General features: G+C 34.9%; 1 long non-coding RNA gene across 2 annotated transcripts; it reads left to right on the top strand.

Moving 5' to 3' along the window:
- The first annotated feature begins 6,942 nt into the window (after positions 1–6,942).
- LOC129493155 (uncharacterized) lies at positions 6,943–17,977 on the top strand. 2 transcript variants are annotated; one of them, XR_008661054.2, is made up of 3 exons: positions 6,943–7,002; positions 11,028–11,220; positions 16,370–17,977. It is a non-coding gene; the product is annotated as an uncharacterized lncRNA (long non-coding RNA). The 2 variants fall into 2 exon arrangements; XR_008661053.2 differs by lacking the exon at positions 6,943–7,002 and adding an exon at positions 10,016–10,236.
- Positions 17,978–18,458: the final 481 nt, after the last annotated feature.

Genomic DNA, 18,458 nt, shown 5'->3' with positions numbered 1-18,458 from the left:
TACAGCCAGTGAACTTTCTAAAGCTCAGATTTGACCATGTCACATTTGCTACAACCTCAAGACAAAGTCCATATTTCTTATGTGACCTGGTCTCTGATGATCTTTCCTGATCATTTGCTATCATTCTCTGCCTAATATTTTAAGATACAGCATCTGGAACTCCAGGCCATTTGATTTCTGGCCTCTAGGGTTCTACAGATGTAGTTCTTTGGTAGTTTCTCTACCTAGCTAGTCCCTTCCCATCTTTTACCTCTTGGTTTAATCATTGCTTTCACTGACTTGCCTGATGTTTTAAGAGGGACCTAGCTGTCCTTCCTAGGGGGCCCCAGGGCACTCCTTTCTTATCTCCATCACAACCCTTAGCACACAACATTGAAATTTCCTGCTTATAGATCTGGATCCTCTACTATACATTCCTTGGGGACAAGGACTACGTTTCATCCACTTCTAGCCTCTGCAGCCAGCACAGCAGCTAACAAAGCCTCTTTCTGGAAAGGGAATGACTATTGGCTAGAGAGGAACATGAGAATAATCTTGGCATTGGTAGAAATCTATATCTTGATCTGAATTGTGGTTACACAAAAGTATAAATGTGTAAAACTTCATTGAGCTGAACTTTTAAAATTGTTTCACATTCTTCACTTAGCTGAAAATATTTGAGTTCCCAACTTTCAAAATGAAAAACAGTGCCAAAAAGCAAAAATCTCTATGCTACCAGAAGTCAGGATAGTGGTTACAATTGTGGTTAGCTTGTGACTTGAAGGGAGCAAAAGTGGGTATCTGGAAAGTTGGCAATTTTTTTTTTTTTTTACTTAAGTCCTAGTTACCTGAGTATTTCCAGTTTGCAAAAATCCATTGAGTTGTATACTTATGATATATGCACATTTATATAGGTGTATTACATTTGAAAACTTACAAGAGTGAAGTGAGTGAATAACATATATATAGATATAGATATTATCTATATCTACATCTGTGGCATTGACCTCTTATTTATGATTAGAAAAATAAATTTATTTCTTCAAACTGTGCACCTAGTCCCACATTAGAATCAGCTAAAAGAAAATTGAAAAATCTACTTTCTTTCTCTGGTATAGGATCCATTTGTATAGATGAATGTTCATAAGTACAGACTTCTATTATGTATACATGATAATCATACCTGTATTAGTAACTTTTGCACAATAGTGCATTGCAAATCTTTTCTACAACATAACTCTTTTGGATGTTATTTTTAACACATGACTTTTAAGAACAATTATCTAAAATCACTTTTGTTGTAAAGCATTTTCTCAATTATCTTCTTTCATAGATATTCTTAGAATCACAAAAATCTTTACACATTTTTCTTGCCTCAGATGAACTATTGTTTAAAACAAGACTTGCAAAGAAAAGTAATTTAGATGCTTCTACTAAAGATGTTCTTAAAACATCCCTAATGCTTTTTAAAAAGCCAGTTTCACAGACTTTGCCCAATTTCCCTATGGAGCATTTACGCATGATTTGAGTTTTATTTGGTACACCTATTATAACAGCAGGAATTCTTAATATAGGTATACATTTAATAGGCACATTGTGAACAGCATGAATAAAGGAATAACATGACCTCAAATCAAAATATTGGCGCAATGCCCTGAGCACCCAAAGGCGAGGAAGGAGCCTTTGACTCCAGGTTCCATAAACGGTACTCAGCAAAATTTCAGTTGACTTATTGCAGTCAAGTCTATGTTGAAAAGCAAACTCATGGGATAAAAAGATATGAGGCCACAGAGCACAAACAAGGAGCTAGGTCTCAATGCAAGCACTCTACTACATATCATGTGAATGGATAGCCAAAACTGTAGTGTTATTAAAATAAAATAATATCACAAATTTTTTATATTATTACAGACTTCAAATGACAATATGGCAATTTATCTAAATTTACAAAGTTATTTGAAAAAATTTCCTCTATTAGATATGATTCATTTTCCAAATATATATTTTAACAACTTAGAGAGTACTAGGTTTGGAGAAAGATTTTGAAATAGCTTTCCTGTTTCCCAGAAGGTAAGATTTAGAAATACATCAGTCATGGATGTCAATTTATGATGGCTCAAATCGCCAAAGGTATTTGGTAAACTTGTATCACTGTCAGAGCGGTAAAGGTTGCTCAGCAGCTCCAATACAAATCAGTTACAACAGTGTTACACAAATGTTAGAGTATGTGGGTGTGTTTGTTCATGACAGTTCAATCTTCTGATGTATCAGCATTCAGTTACATAAAACATTAACAATGGCAAACACAATAACAGTACCAGTATAAGATGCCAAATAAGATAAATATTTATTCACTTTCAGTATTAGATATTCAAATTTAACAGCTCAGAGCTGTTTTGTAGCTTTCTGATACTCCACCATCCTCCGTCCCGCCTCATTGCGCAAGATGGCTGCTTGTGCACTAGTCATCCTATCCACATCCCAGGAAAAAAGAAAAGGGAATAAGAGAAGGGATATCTCAAAATCCCTTTGAGTATATTTCCTGAAAGTTACATGTAATACTTAGTTTTCATTGATCAAAATATTTTCATTTGTCGATAGTCATTGGTAGGAGGAATCCAGTCTTTGAGGGGGGCAGCAAGGTAGTCAACTAAATTTGGGGGTTCTTTGGAAGAGGAGAAAAATTGATATTTAAAGTGGAGAGAATCTTTTTTTAACTTTAGAAAATATTAAAACAGATACCTTAGGCTCCTAAAAACTAAAATTATAGATAATTGAATAACATAATTAACATATAAACAATCAGACTTATTTACTATAATGCAAAAAAAGTTAAAAGTGTTAATTAAATTTTCACTTTTAAACCATTTTGCTGACATTCATAAACATAAGTGAAGAAGTATTTCTATATATCAAAGAACATCCAAAACTATTAAAAACTGTATGGTTATATTTTATTAGTAGTAGGAAGAGAGGAGAGGGCTGTTTTTTTTTTCTTTTTTAAGTGAAAAGTTAACTTAGAAACAATTTCATCGCACTCCTAAATCAGAATTAATACTCACAGTTGGGAGTTATACTGTCATATTTGAGAGCCACTGATTTGAACATACTATTTCTGGAAACGATTTCTTTTTAGTAATTACTAACAGTTTATGAAAAGATCTGCAATTTTATTTTTCCAAGTATTCAAGTAATCTTAACTCATCAAAATGCTAAAATATTGTATATCAAAGGCATCTAAGACTTACTCATGTAAATGGCCTGCCTGTTCTCTGACAGCTGGAACCTCTTACTACAGCTCTGCAGCCTCAGCCCCACCCCCAGCACTGGCACTGATCTACTTTCTAAGCAGGAATTCTTAGCTCATTGTCCAACTTTAACCTCCACCCTGACCTGGCAGCCAGGTTTTCCTAGCTGAGCATCTGTACTTTACCTAGTCCTAGGCTTTTCTCGTACTAGGCTCTTCAGGAATACTTCCACAGAATACTGACGAGTCCCCATCAAGACTGAGAATTGATCTTCCATTAACAGGAACCCACTACCTTACCAAGTAGCCCTTTATGCTGTTTGTTTGAACATCCATTCATTTACTTAGTAAATCAACGTTGAAAGGTGACTACAACATCAGACATGATGCCAGGCCCTGGTAATAAAGATCAAAGACACAATCACCTGCCCTCTTGTGGGACAGGTAGCCGTAATTGTTAAAATGATTTAAAGACTTAGATTCAGTTCCCTAAGAATTTCCATTCACTGTTCTTCATTGTTCTTAAGTCTGAACTCTAGTCACATGGAATAAATTTCACTTAGACTTTCACAGATGTGTCCGCCAATATGGAATATTTTGAATAGGATATTCAAGCTTGTAAAACCCTGTTACTTTAACCTTAAAAGAAGTTGTTTTTAGTTTATTCGCTGTCTTTTGGGATAAGTCCCACTTTGAAAGTATCCTTCTCCACATGCAGAATTGAGAAATTAATACAGTACAAGAAAACTTTCTAGTATGTTTTACCCCTACTTAACAAAGCTGAGTTATTTCATCTAGAGTAGCATGTCACAATTGTTGGTCCCTCCTCCGAAAAAAAAATGCAAATATAGGACCTTTACAGTTTGCTTTTAAGCTAGTGATGATTTTAATTTCTGAAAGTTCTAGTCACCTGAACTTCGGTGCCTTCCTTTAAGGTATCATCTGTGAAACAGTCTGCTATAGTGGGTGTTGAAATTGGATTCACATACTGTTCTTCACTTGCTACGAGAACTTGAGAAAATTAATATTCTAAACCTCAGTTATTATAAAATCATAAAAACAAGGGCCTTTACCCCTTAGAGTTTGTGAAGGTTATAGCCAATATATTTAAAACACATTGGCTGTCACAGTATAAGAATTTGATATATGTGAAAAACCAAAGTTAGTTGTCTTTTTAGTGATGAATGATTGATATATAGCTTAGGAATTATTCATCAAAATTAGAATTTAACTTGGATTAAAATTATCCAATATAGTCCTGTTGTTTAATTCAATTCATTAACCACCCAATATGTGTTATGTTTTGTGTTAGGTGCTAGTGATTCAAAAATGAATTATGTATCCTAAAGTCAAGGAGCCCAAAGTCTAGTGAAGAACCTGACATGTATAGAAACGGTTACTCCACGATCACACAAATCATGCTTGACGGGGCAGTACTCCTGCCCATCACATCCCATTGCATTGCAAAATACTGTGCTCCTCCCAGTGTTTCTCACAGCACTTAATGAGCATTCAATAAATATTGATTCATGAATGGATACAGCTTCCATACTCAAATATTTTAGGCAAAGAGTAATGTTGGCATTGTTCAAATATGATATTTTTAGTTTTGAGCTTTGTGAATTAACTTCTTTTTATGTTGGAAATTTACATGCATTTGGTATTTCTTATTTCTTGAAACTTAAATAATGGAGAAAAGGCACCAGCAACACCTTCCAGAATAAATCTTTAGAAAGTTGATAAAATGAGGTTAAGTAAATATGTATTTATATAGTATTATAACAACTTTTTAAAGAAGTCGGGTTGGAAAAAATGGTTTGAAGGATATGTACCAAAATAGTTTAAAAAATAATTATCCTGGGTAGTGAGATCATGAGAGATTTTGTTAATGTCCTTATACTTAAAAATTTTTTAAATACTTTTCATTGAATGTGTACATTAAAAGAGAGTTATGATAAACTCTAGCAGCAGAAAAGAAAGTGGTAAGGTCCCAGGAATACGGACGATGGAAGATTAAGAAGCAACATGAGGAACCTGGGTGTGAGAGGGCCACAAGCTACAGAATAAGATTATCAGTAGAAGGTATTACAATGGTAATAAAGCATAGTTTTTCTACTTCGATAGTATCTAGATCTCTTCACATTTGGGGGCAGGTCATATCTCTTTTTGTTATTGAAAAGGTCCATTGGCCAATGGGATGATTAAAGCATATTGACTGTAACCTATCTGCCCAGAATTTAGGTAAAAATATGGGAATGAATCTTGTTGCAACTTTAAAAAAAATGAGTGGACTGTCCTCAAGCATAGTAATCTAAGTAATGTATCACAAAAAAAATTAATTAATCTCTGAACCATACACACACAGCTTTGATTTTCCAACAAAGCAATGCATTTTCTAAACACAAGATCTTTGTTTTTAAATACTGTAAGAGTCAGGATGGGACCAGGCTTGGTGGCTAACACCTATAACCTCAGCACTTTGGGAAGGTGAGGTAGGAGGATCTCTTGAGGCCAGGAATTTAAGACTAGCCTAGGCAACATAGTGAGAACTTGTCTATACAGAAAAAAAAAAATTAAAAATTAGCTAGGCATGGTAGTGTGCACCTGTAGTCCCAGCCACTCCAGTGGCACAGATGGGAAGATCACTTGAGCCAGGAGTTGGAAGCTACAGTGATCTGTGATCATTCCACTGCACTCCAGCCTCAGTGACAGAGCAAGATCCTGTCTCAAAACAACAACAACAGAAACATAAAAAATATAAATACAATCAGAGTCAGGATACTTATAGAATTAATGAACAAATTAATCTTTTTATTGTTGCTGTTACCTTAAATCCTTTTTTTTTTTTTGAGACGGAGTCTCAGCTCTGTCCCCCAGGCTGGAGTGCAGTGGCAGGATCTCGGCTCACTACAAGCTCTGCCTCCTAGGTTCACGCAATTCTCCTGCCTCAACCTCCCGAGTAGCTGGGACTACAGGCGCACGCTACAATGCTCAGTTAATTTTTTGTATTTTTAGTAGAGACGGGGTTTCACTGTGTTAGCCAGGGTGGTATCGATCTCCTGACCTCATGATCCACCCGCCTCGGCCTCCCAAAGTGCTGGAATTACAGGCGTGAGCCACCGGGCCCAGCCCTTAAATCCTTTTATCTGAAATAATTTAGAGGTGACAGGTATATAAATTGGCAGAACTACATAATTTTAATTAAAAGTATTATTTGATTTCCCCTGATGAAGGCAGAATGTCTTCCTCTAAATTCCCAAAATATCAAATTAATACCTTAATTATCTAACTCCCGCATTCTCTTTTGTAGTATAGGTGTTTACTTACGCGTTTTATTATAATTTCCCTACTGCTAGTTCAGTGAGTTCATGATCTGTGCCTTATTCATCCGTATATTCCCTAAGAGCAGAGTTAAATTATTTTTTAGAACTGGTTTTATAAAAATACAGTAAGTAAAAGCATTCCTTCAAAGTTCTAAGAATATTTTGTGGACTCAATCACCATTTATTAGAGTACTATAAAATATTTTTCATTTTATGAAACTAGGATTGTGGAAACCTGCATTCCAAAGCTCCACCTCACGAGTGGTCTGTGACCAAAAAATCTTTTATCTATTCTCAATACTTTCTTTGAATATAATGCTTTCTTTGAATACAATGCTTTCTTTCTTCTATGCAATTGAATTCTGTCATCAGCCCTCTGCACATTCAAGATGGGTGGAGCTAGGGAAAGGCTTCACGGAAAGGGTTTCATCTTTGTGAACATTCACCACACTGGTAAGTTCTATAGCAAAGACTTTCGTGGATTTTGTTGAGTTGTAGTTTTCTTTTTAATAATGATATAGTTAATCCATTAAAATAATATTACACCAAATCTGATTTCATATTTCTTTTCCTAAAGTAGACAATTCTCAAGTTATTTAGTGAAGTGCTAACTGCTTTATATTGACAGACTACCGCTGTTCAGCAATCTATATTTGCAGCCTGCCAAACGAAAGCAATAGTTGGATCCCCTTTGTTGTTCACGGTATTTTAAATTACAAATGATGTTGATTTTAATCGTCTTTACTCTATTCACTCACAAAGCTGGATGCTGTACAAGTCAGCTCTCAGATTTTGTATAAAATACTTTTTATTGGGCTTAGCACTTGCACAGCACTTTATACCTTCAAAATACTTTGTAAACATTAACTAGTCAATTCTTACAAAAAAAAGGAAGAAGAAAACAAATCCTGATTGTATGTGTAAATCAGGTCTAGAGAAAAGAGTTTTTCTATAGCTTAAATTTGAAGGCAAGGTATTTATTTGGTGGTTTATTTTTAAACCAATAGAGTATATTTCAGGAAATGATGATCAGTTCTTCACTTTCCATTATAACAAAGCACATAATTTCAATTTTATTAATCATATAAAATATAGAAGTATTAATATTATTAATGACCAGTAGAACGTATGCCATATGACAAAGCTCCTAAATATATTGAATGCTGCTTTGGACCCTACACAAAGAAAATGTTTTGTGGCAGTTAATAAAACTCAACTTGTCTCAGAGGATTGACATGTATGAGTCACTGCTTCTTTCTGTCCTGTAAGCAGCAACAACTTCACTGGTATAGATACAGGTAAGACTAGCTTGGTCCAAACCTAAATGAGTCCCCAAGTTCACATTAAATATATAAAAATATATAGCACAGCAGGGTCAAACTAATGTATTATTTAAAGAGGGCACTATAAATTTTGTGTCTGCTTTTCTAAGTAAAATACATCTTCTGGCTTCATTGGTTGTGCTCTTCCTCCATTCACTTTTATAAAGATTCCCTCATTTTAACCTATGCTTTCAAAAGGAAAAGTTTGTATATTCCTCTTGGAAAATAACATGCTTACTCTGATCATAAAAGAAACTCCATGATAAGCCTAAAATGTTATTAATAGTAAATGTTGTATTGAGTATTGATTGGGGATTTTTCAATCATGTTATAATGAAAAGGAAAAAAATTGTAATTTTGCCATTTAAAAATTTGGAAATTGAAAACAGAAAGACAAAGGTCATATCAAGAAAAAACTTCAAGGCTGAGGGTACAGAGGGAAGCCGTTTCAATTAGATAGCCGATTGTGCTGTGACCATAACTCAGAAAGCTGTCTGTGATATATGTTAAGGAAAGCCTGCACTATATTTTCAACAATTAAACAACTAGAATGCCATAAAATATACTCTTAAAAATTTTAGACAAATTAAATTTAGCAGAGTTTGAGCAAATAATGATTCACAGATCAGGAAGCACTCAGAACCAGAAGAGGTTCACAGAGCTCGACCCAGCAATGTGGGCAGGCAATATTTATAGACAGAAAAAGAAAGTGACATACAGAAATAGATTGGTTATGGCTAGGTGTTTCCCTTATATGAGCCTGGTCTGAATAGTTGGCGGCCTCTGATTATTAGCTGAATCGTGGCTGCTGTGATTGGCTGTGACTCAGCTATTTGTTATAAGAATATACTCTTAATTCAGGTTGCAGTTTGTTTACATCCTTAAGTTAGGTTGCAGTTTGCTTATATACTAAGTTAGGTCATAGTTTGCTATCCACAGAGACAGCTTTAGGCCAAATTTAATTTTATTTCACATTAGTCACAATTAAAAGCTATATGCCTGAAGGTTTAGATTTTAATTAGGAAACACTGCAAGTTTACTGATGTATTGAAAATAATGTTTTTACATTCCTTAAAAAATCTTTATCAAGGGAGGACAAGTTAGAGACTGAAACTTGAGATAAGTTACTGAAATTGCAAAATAAAAGCTATGGATAAACCAAAGTGATCTCACAATCTTCAGACTCCTTCTGTGTAAGCATCACAAGATTTACTTATGATAAATTAATGGTAATATTATGCACATCCATCAGAGTTTGTGACATATTTAGGACAATTTTTTTTTGTTTGTTTGTTTTTTGACGGAGTCTCACTCTGTCTCCTAGGCTGGAGTGCAGTAGCGCAAGCTCGGCTCGCTGAGCTCCGGCTCCGCCTCCCGGGTTCTCGCCATTCTCCCGGCTCAGCCTCCCCAGTAGCCGGGACTACAGGCGCCCGCCCCCACGCTCGGCTAATTTTGTTTTTGTATTTTTAGTAGAGACGGGGTTTCACAGTGATAGCCAGGATGGTCTCGATCTCCTGACCTCGTGATCCGCTTGCCGCGGCCTCCCAAAGTGCTGGGATTACAGGCGTGAGCCACTGCGCCCGGTGGACATATTTAGGACAATCTTAAAAAATGCAAAAAAAAAAAAAAAAACCAACCATATACTAATGCAGTAGGATTTTTACATTGGATTTTATATCTTGTTAATATCATCAATATTATTACCTTATGTTTGGGTATAACTGCAAAAACATTATTTGATTTTTAAGGTAGGGTATTTGTTTTTGCACACATATAGAAGACTAATGTTCCAAATAGAAAAAAGAAGCTGTAATAAACTTTAATATTAAAGTTTAGGAGAGCAATAGTAACATTCTGGAAACGAATCTGTTTCTATGAATTCATTATATGACATCTAAAAGTAAATTTTAAAAATCCCTTTAGACAATATTTTATGTACACATTTTAATTCCTAAATCACTATTTTAAACTTTCCCTCCAGAAATGTATCTCTTCTCAGATGCCAACTCTTTACCATGTACTCAAGAAAGAGGTTAAATAGATCGGATAATAAATTTGGAATTAAGCTGAAAACAAGCGATCACTTAGGATGTGATTTCTGCAGCCCCAAGAAGGACCTTTGACTAAAAATAAATAAATAAAAATACCCTTTCCCTGGTCTCAAATGCCTCAATTTCTACAACTTCGGATTTCTAGGTTGACTATTTTGTTAAGAAGACCACACCTTAAGCTGTGAAATTCTGGAGCCACCAAACAATGTTATTTACTTGACAGATTCTGCCTAGTAATTGTCTAAGATACAGATGAAAATTGATCACTAATGAAGACCGTTAACTCAAAACCTGGCCATATCTCGTATAACAAGGTATGGCACAGTTTCTATTTTATAGCTTCCACATATACCTTGATGGGAGATTGTCATTGACATAATAAAATGTGAAACAGCAGGAAAATATTATAAGCCAAAGAGGTAGCCTATTTTAACAATCCACTGTCAGGAAAATTTTCCACACATCAGACCTAAATCTCTCCATCAACAGCTAAGTACATTTAAGGGCATTCTCAGTTGTTCTTTTGGCTGATTTCCTCTTTTTCTTATGGTTAGGACTTTATATGTTCAAAGAGCTTTTCAACCACATTTACTAGTGTTTCTTCACAAATATGCCTGCAGTTTAATACTTTTTTCCACTATGTTACAAATCCTGACGTTGGAGCACAGAGATATTAAGAAGTATGTTCAAGGTTACACAGCAAGTTAAAAGCCCAGCAGGGAATAGGCTACGCAGCACCTGAGTTTTCAGACTGCTGTTTAGCCAGCTGGGCCACTGTCACAGGACGCTCACGACACAATGAATGAAGAAAGAGAGAAAAAAAACTTGAACTAGAAAATGAAATTATGAAAACAGAAAATGTATTATTACTAAAATCATAGTTTCTTTTTCCACAGATATAAATAAACCATGATGCAATGCTTATCATGCAGCCTCTGGGTAGACTTGCAGACTGTTTAATCTACCCTTGTCTGTCTTCATACTCTTTTACCCATTTTTATCAGGGCATAAAATAAGTTAGGAAGTAGATCCTATATCTGATGGCCAAAATGAGGCGTGTTCTATTGTCTTGTTTTTGGGTCTCATAAATGTGGAATTTTTTCAGGGTATGTCTGAGCTCTTCTGCTCAACCTCCTTCCAGCTCTCTATTTCCCAGTCTTCATGATGGGTATCAAGAAAAGGGAAAATAAGAAAGACTTGGCATTTGAGTTTTGAAGGTTAGAGCTGCATATTTGGCGATCAAGAGCTCTCAAACTGCACCTGGATACTAATTCTGAATGGAAGCTTACAATTGTAAGGTAAGAAATATGACTAAGTGGTGAAACAGCAGGAACCTCAATAACTCCCACATAAAGATGTTTCTATACTTAAATCTAATCGGAGAGGCCTCATAATTCCTAAGATTCCTCAGTCAAGAGGCATTCTTGAATGCCCTTAGTATGTCAAGATCTGAGGTAGGTGATAGGGAACAGCCACAAAAAAAGTTCTATTCAAGAGCAATAACCTAATTCTGTTTGAAGTGTCAGAAGAGTCTTCACAGAAGAAATTATATTTGAAGCTGAGACTTGAAGGACACATAAGAGTTAGCCAGATTGAAGAGGATAGGGAGAAGAGTTTTCAGGCTTTGGGGATCAGTACATGCAAAGGAACAAAGGCTAAAAAGGGCATAGGACACTGAAGTTATCATAAAAGTCCAATAAAGCTACAGGAAGAGACAAAAAGATGACAAGTGAACTTTGAGGGGTAAGCAGGGAACGGGACATGACAGGTCCTATAGGTAATGACGAGTTTTTTTTTTTTCACTTCATTCTTATGCCACAGAAAGCCCTAATACATTTTAAGAGGGAAATAATATGATTATATTTAAAATTTTTTAAAAATCACTCAGGTTTCTGTATGTATTATCTGTTTTTCATGTTCTTTTCATGTCCATTTGCAGGTGTTTAGCTCTTACTCTACACAAATCCTTTTTGTGTGAGGAAGATGTGGCTGTTGGGAGAGTCAAGTAATTGAATGATATGAATTTCCTGGAGTTTCCATAAGTTCCTGTAAATTTAGCCTCCAACTGAAATAAACCAACTGGTACTCTTGTGAAATTCAAAATTATGCTATCATCAGCTAAGCTGAATGAAAAGAAATTAGACATGAAAGTCATAGGCAGCCCTTTTTAAAATTGTATCTTTTATAGGAACATCATTATATGGAACAATTGAAAGAAGCAAATTTAATTGAATGTGCATTTTTAAGACAGTTCAACAAAAGCATAACTAGCAGAAGTACAAAAAATTCTGAATCAGTTAAAAGACTATCCTCAGAATATGAGATTAAAATCCACATACGAGCCATGAAATAAAAGTCAGAAGTATGAACTATAGTATAACATACAATTGATATTCAAACCCATTAAAACAATATCTAAGACTAATAAAATACTACTTTAAACAACTTATCAAAACCATCCATTCTTTTGTAGCATGCCTTTATAGTTGCATCACAGTCATCAAATATAAATAACATTAAACATTTAATTACAAGTAACTTGTAACTCTTTTGGCCCAGTGCATATGCCCAGCTTTTTATTTAAAGTTGTATTTAGTTTCACTTAACCTTTTAACCTTTTGAATTAATGGCAAATATGTCAAGGCATTAATAACTTTTTTTTTTTTTAGATGGAGTCTTGCTCTGTCACCCAGGCTGGAGTGAAGTGGCGCAATCTTGGCTCACTGCAACCTCCACCTCTGGGTTCAAGTGATTCTCTTGTCTCAGCCTCCCAAGTAGCTGGGACTACAGGCGTGTGTCACCATGCCTGGCTAATTTTTGTATTTTTAGTAGAGATGGGCTTTCACCATATTGGCCAGACTGGTCTCCGCCTCCCAAAGTGCTGGGATTACAGGCGTGAGCCACCATGCCCAGCCCTTAATAACATTTTATGTAGATTGTATTTTAACATTTACCAGGCCTACATAAAATGTCCCTGCTTTGGAAGATATTTTTTTAAGCATAAAATGATGAATTAGCAATTCCCTATAATAAAGTGATTCATGTTTATTACTTAAAATTTTTTCATAGCAATAGAAATTCAAGCAAAACGATCACAATAATCTATTTTAAAAGTCACTTAACGACAATATAAGGATCAGAATTGACTTTTGATGCCTAGCTCCTTGTATTGATTTCCTAAATTATTCTGATCAAGAACAGCCATTAATCAGAAAAGTTAGAAGAACATTAAGATCTAGTTTTTCAGACTACTAGAATATTCTAAAATTCCGAAAAAGAAAGAACAAAGATTCTAATTTCAGAGGCTTTTAAAATGCCTAATTTCAGTAGGTCTCAATTGTAAAGATTCCATTTTAACAGCATGGGTAAAGTAAAATACGTTTTGCTAGCACCTACTGCTGCAGATGTGCAACTGAAGTAAAAGAATATACTTTGAAAAGTGTAAAATGGCATGTAAATGAAAAGTATTATAAATCACATTTCATAAACTCAGTTGATCGAGAAATGTACTTATAGTTTTCTATAAAATAATTTTATTTGGAGTCCAGATTCCTCCCTGTGGTAGAACTTAATCTAGGCAATTCACCACCATCTCCCCATTCTCCTATTTCCTACCTCTGGAATGTGTTCACAGATTAAAAGAATGAGTGCGCAGTGTAAAGGTGTACTTTGCCGGGATCGTTAGGTATGCCCTGAGCATCTACTGAGGTGCCTCTGGTCACATCATTCCTTCAATCTTAGTTCATGCACATTATTTTAAATCATTTGTCTTTCCAAACCATCAAGTCAAGCCCAGGTTTTCCTAATATATTAGTATCCTTCTGCGGTCCACAGGACTATTCTTTGACAAGCACCACTTAAGTCTGTGGAGCCAAGTTTCTGTCTATTCCTCTGCCACTTGTGTGCATCTTCCACCCCTCCCAGGCTATCACAGGTGCCCAGAAACTCTGCCAAGTTTTCCTAAGACCTTCTCTACTCGGGGCTTGTTTCTGATGCCATGTTGCCACCTCCTTGAGCATTACCCTGAAATGAGGAAGAAATAAAGTCCTGGGACCACTTGTACATGCACCCTACTTAGAATTTCTGTCTCCATTCCTCCGGCTCAGGCTGGGAGATGTAGTGTGAGGCCCTTTTCCTTCTCAGATACCCACCACTGTCTAAACTCTACTAGATTTGTCTTGATACCCTCTTACCATGTTGTTACGGAATCTCCTTTAGCCTCAGGGAAAGAAAACCCTGTTCTTATAATAGGTAAGAATTTTAATCTGCCAAATCTATATTATCAAAAAATCCTCTACTTATTAACCTCATTCAACTCAGGAATTCAGGCATAATTGCAATCATTTTAGGCTTCTTTACCCAAGATTGCATTAGATTTCAAGAGGCTGTGCCAGGGCAGGGAGGACAACCATTTAAACAGAGACTTCAGCTACATTTAACTCCAGTAGGTCCACAAACATCAGTCCAGGTAGGTACAATTAAACCAACCCTTTTCCAGCTGCAGGGCTTCTTCAGAAACTCCTGTGCTTTCATTTACTTATATGACTTAGCCAGAGATACAGGGGCTCATTCTTTTATTTGGGGCCCATAGTGAAGCATGAAACTTCTGCACTCCATCTGTTTATCCCTGACCAAACATGTCTTAAAGCCTTCTCTGGGTCCTAACATTGTGCTTTATTCAGAAAGGGAAGGACGAGGCATCTATGTCCCCAGATTGCCCCAAAACATTATTGCTTCACCCAGGCCCATTCCTGGCAAGCAATGGCTCCCAACACCTTTTCCTTAGGAATCCATCCTATCTACATATTTATTATTTTGTGGCACAATTATTCTTCTTCTTGGAGTATAGGAGGTAAAAAGGAGCCATAACCCTTGGCTATCAATTTGAATTGGCTACTTGAATGTGAAAATTCAGAATTAATGTGCTCTGTTTTCTCTGCTTTCTGTGGTCTTATCCCTTTTCTGAAACAAGGAAGGTGAATGCTGAGCTTCTGAATGAAGAAAGTTTCCATTGGAGAAGAAAACTGTTAAAAATAAGTTATAGATAACAATTCAAAATATCATGCTATTGCATCATTATTCTCCTCATTACTCTATTTGGGTTTTAGTTACTCCACTCAGAAACATAAAATTTATTTTGTATTCAAATTGATTAGTCCTTTTATTTTCTTTATGATTTTTACCTTTGGAATTTTTCATGGGATCAGTAACCTGGTTTACAGAAAACAGTATTAAATAGGTTGAGGAAAGCTAGGCCACATTAAGTAAACTGTCTTCCTTTTAGTTCTTTAATATTAAGGAATAAAAATGCATGGCACACACAATAAAGACCACACTAAGTAGATGATAAATATGAAGATTTGTATAAATTGTAAGATTTTATATAAATATTATATTATTATAATCTGAGCTCCTAGGAAATATATATCCTCAGTGATCTAAACGGTATTATCACTGTCAGTAGAGAAGGGAGAGGAAACATTTACCAGTTTGGATAAAATGAAAAAATATATATATATAGAGAGAGAAAACTGCATCTTTTTGTTCCAAACACAAACCATCCACAAACACATCAAAAGTGTTCTGATTCCCTACCTGTGCAATAGAATATATAAGAAAATGTAATGTTCCCAGTAATTCAGCATGTAACAAAAGCTATATGTTATTTATCTTTAGCTACCATTGTTCTTTCAACTTGGTCATAAAATATATAGATCTAGCTATTAGTATATTGTGATTTCTCCGTATTGACATTGTTATCTTGTACGCAAAATACTGTCATATTGAATGTTATTCCAATGGTATGTTTTTAACATTTGAAAAAGTACAGGACAATGACAGGAGAACTGGAGTCAAAAATCCCTGAGCAAACAAGGATGTTCACCCACATCTCCAACACTGAATTGAAATTGCAGGCTTGACTAATCATTTGCTATTCCAGTCTTGAGTCTTCCCAATTATAATGATAAAGATAAAGTAAAAAGCACCTGAAGCAGACATAGCAGGACTTTAATTCCAAGACTGCCCTGTTTTTTTTTTTTAATAGCTTTATAAGTTCAATGTGCACTTAGCTTTCCATAAGAATCACTTATCTACTAGTTAATTTCCAATCCTCAAGAAATGCAGAGAAATTGGGATGGCCTTAGCATAAATTCTCCTCTTTCACAAGACGTAACTAGAAAAAACCCATAGGACAATTGTGGTTTTTGAAATAAAAGTAGTCAAATTACACTGATATATAAAGAAATGGCAATTTATGTTTGATGAGGTATACATCTTTATAGAACGGATTGAAAAAGACCAATATTAATGTGATCTAGACTACATAAAACTCCAAATTTATTGTGTAATTATATACTTAAATATCATACCAACACTTTGTTTTGTTCATTTTTAAGGCTACCATATTTTTATAGAAAAAAAACTTAAATTTCCTCTTTCTTCCAGAATGTAAGACATCAGACCCTAAAGAACCGAAGTTGTTATTTCTGTGGAAGAGCAGCCAACCTATTCTTACAGCTGAAACAAGGAATCTGGCCTGCAAACAGTCTGTTAAGGCATTCTCCAAGTTTCAAAACAAGAGTACACCATTTTGAAGGCCTATAAATAGAAAGAATTTTTCAAATATTAATTCAGTAATGACCTCTGTCTTTGGAAAAGATAATTGCAATGTGTTACTGTGAACCAATTTAAACCTGTATTTCTCATTGCATTCAATATTTAATTTTACTTTTTATCATTATATATCAACAGTTCTTTCTGGAGCAAAGCAATCTTATTTGACTTTTTTTTTAACCTTGTAGTGCACACACACGTATGTGCAGGGTTATTTAAACAAGGAAACATTTACATCAAAATATGCAAAGAGTTATCCTGGAATAGAAATGCTGAAAATATATTTTCAAGAAGTTTTAAAATTCTAGGCTGGCCTCAATGTATTCAGTAGCATGTCAGAAACAGAAAAAAAGTTTAATCTCTCCATTTGCTTATTCCTATTAACATATATAGAAAAAAAAGTTGCTCTAAACCTAATGCCTATGCAATATGTTTGTTTCCTGATGCTGATGGTAAATCATAACTGGGCACTTGGTTATATTTTTTAATGTTCTACATTTCTAGCACTGCTACTGTGTTCACAACGAGCTTTATATCTGACAGTAATTTTATTTTCAGGTTCAGTCATATGATGCCTTTCTATAGGAATAGGTTCTATCACAGGAGCAAATTATTTGAATCTAGTTTAACAGACTCAGCAATTCACCTCAGTTTTATCTTGGGCATTTTGTATTCCTTTGCCTAAACCTAGTGGCTATGTAACAATTCAATTACCAAAGTCCTTCATCCAGAAAGTGCCGTTGATTTCCAGTAATTCTTATTCTGTTTGATGTCTTTTTTTTTCCTCCTAGTTTAACACATGGCAGTTGGTGTTGACTGAGTTTAAAATCTTGAAATAAGCCTGGCACTGTGTCAGTACATGGGTTAAAAAATGAAACAAAAATATTTAATAAAATATACACTAGAAATGGAAAATAAGATTAGCAGTGGCATTTCTTGTCATAAAGGCATTTTCTGTCTATGCACACAAAATAAAACAAGCTCAGTGCAGCTGAAGAAGAGAGGAAAGAGAGATGGTATAAACTGAAAGATGAAAAGGCAGAGAGTGAGTGTACAGAAGCATGTTGAGAGCATGCAGCCAGCTGGCAAGAAAAGGCAACTCGAAGAGCCTCAGAAGGTAAAACCTCAGTTGGCAGATAAAGTGGGTAAGAAGCAAGTTTTGAAATAAAGTAGCAATAGCATAAGCAACTTGAAGGAAGATGAAAAGAGCAAGGTGATAAAAGTATGGAAGAGTCTTTGGAGATTATTAGTAATTTTAGGGAATTACAGTGATGAAAAGTTATAAGGGAAAAAGACTTTACCTATTCTTTAATAAAAGAAAATTACCTGTCAAAATCTGTCTGCATAGACACTAGTATTAGATTCTCTTTCTTCAAGAAAAAGGCATGTCTGCTGGTCAGATTGAGGTTCATCTATCCTCCATTTCTCTAAATAATGTTTTTCTGACAAAATATGCAAATACACACATACACATATATATTTTCTGTGTATATTACATGTATATGTGTGTGTGTACACATACCTATACATAGAATAAACACTCTGGAACTAAAATTTCAAAGAAAGTCAAAGAAAATAGACAATAGTGGAACTCCACAAAACTTAACCAGTAACCTGAAAGTGTAACAAATTTAAAATTAATTTCCATAAATCTTCTACATACATTATTATATCTACAAATAATAAATTCATTAAAGATCAGCAATTATCTGATTAAATAATAGGTACATTTAGATAAATCAGATAGATATATATTTGGAGAGGAGACCTGAGAAAACTTCCCTTTGTCAATGTTGATTAAATTCATCAAATAATGAGTTTCTACTTAAAATGTGGCAAGTGCCCACAGACCCTCTTAATGATTCCCTTTAGGTATCTGCATATCAAGTAATAGAAATACATATAGGTAACATTTTGGGAA

This window comes from Symphalangus syndactylus, chromosome 11 (assembly GCF_028878055.3).
Source record: "Symphalangus syndactylus isolate Jambi chromosome 11, NHGRI_mSymSyn1-v2.1_pri, whole genome shotgun sequence".
NCBI classification, from domain to species: Eukaryota; Metazoa; Chordata; class Mammalia; order Primates; family Hylobatidae; genus Symphalangus; species Symphalangus syndactylus.
Note: the sequence above shows the minus strand (reverse complement) of the source record. Positions and strands in the feature narration are given on the sequence as shown.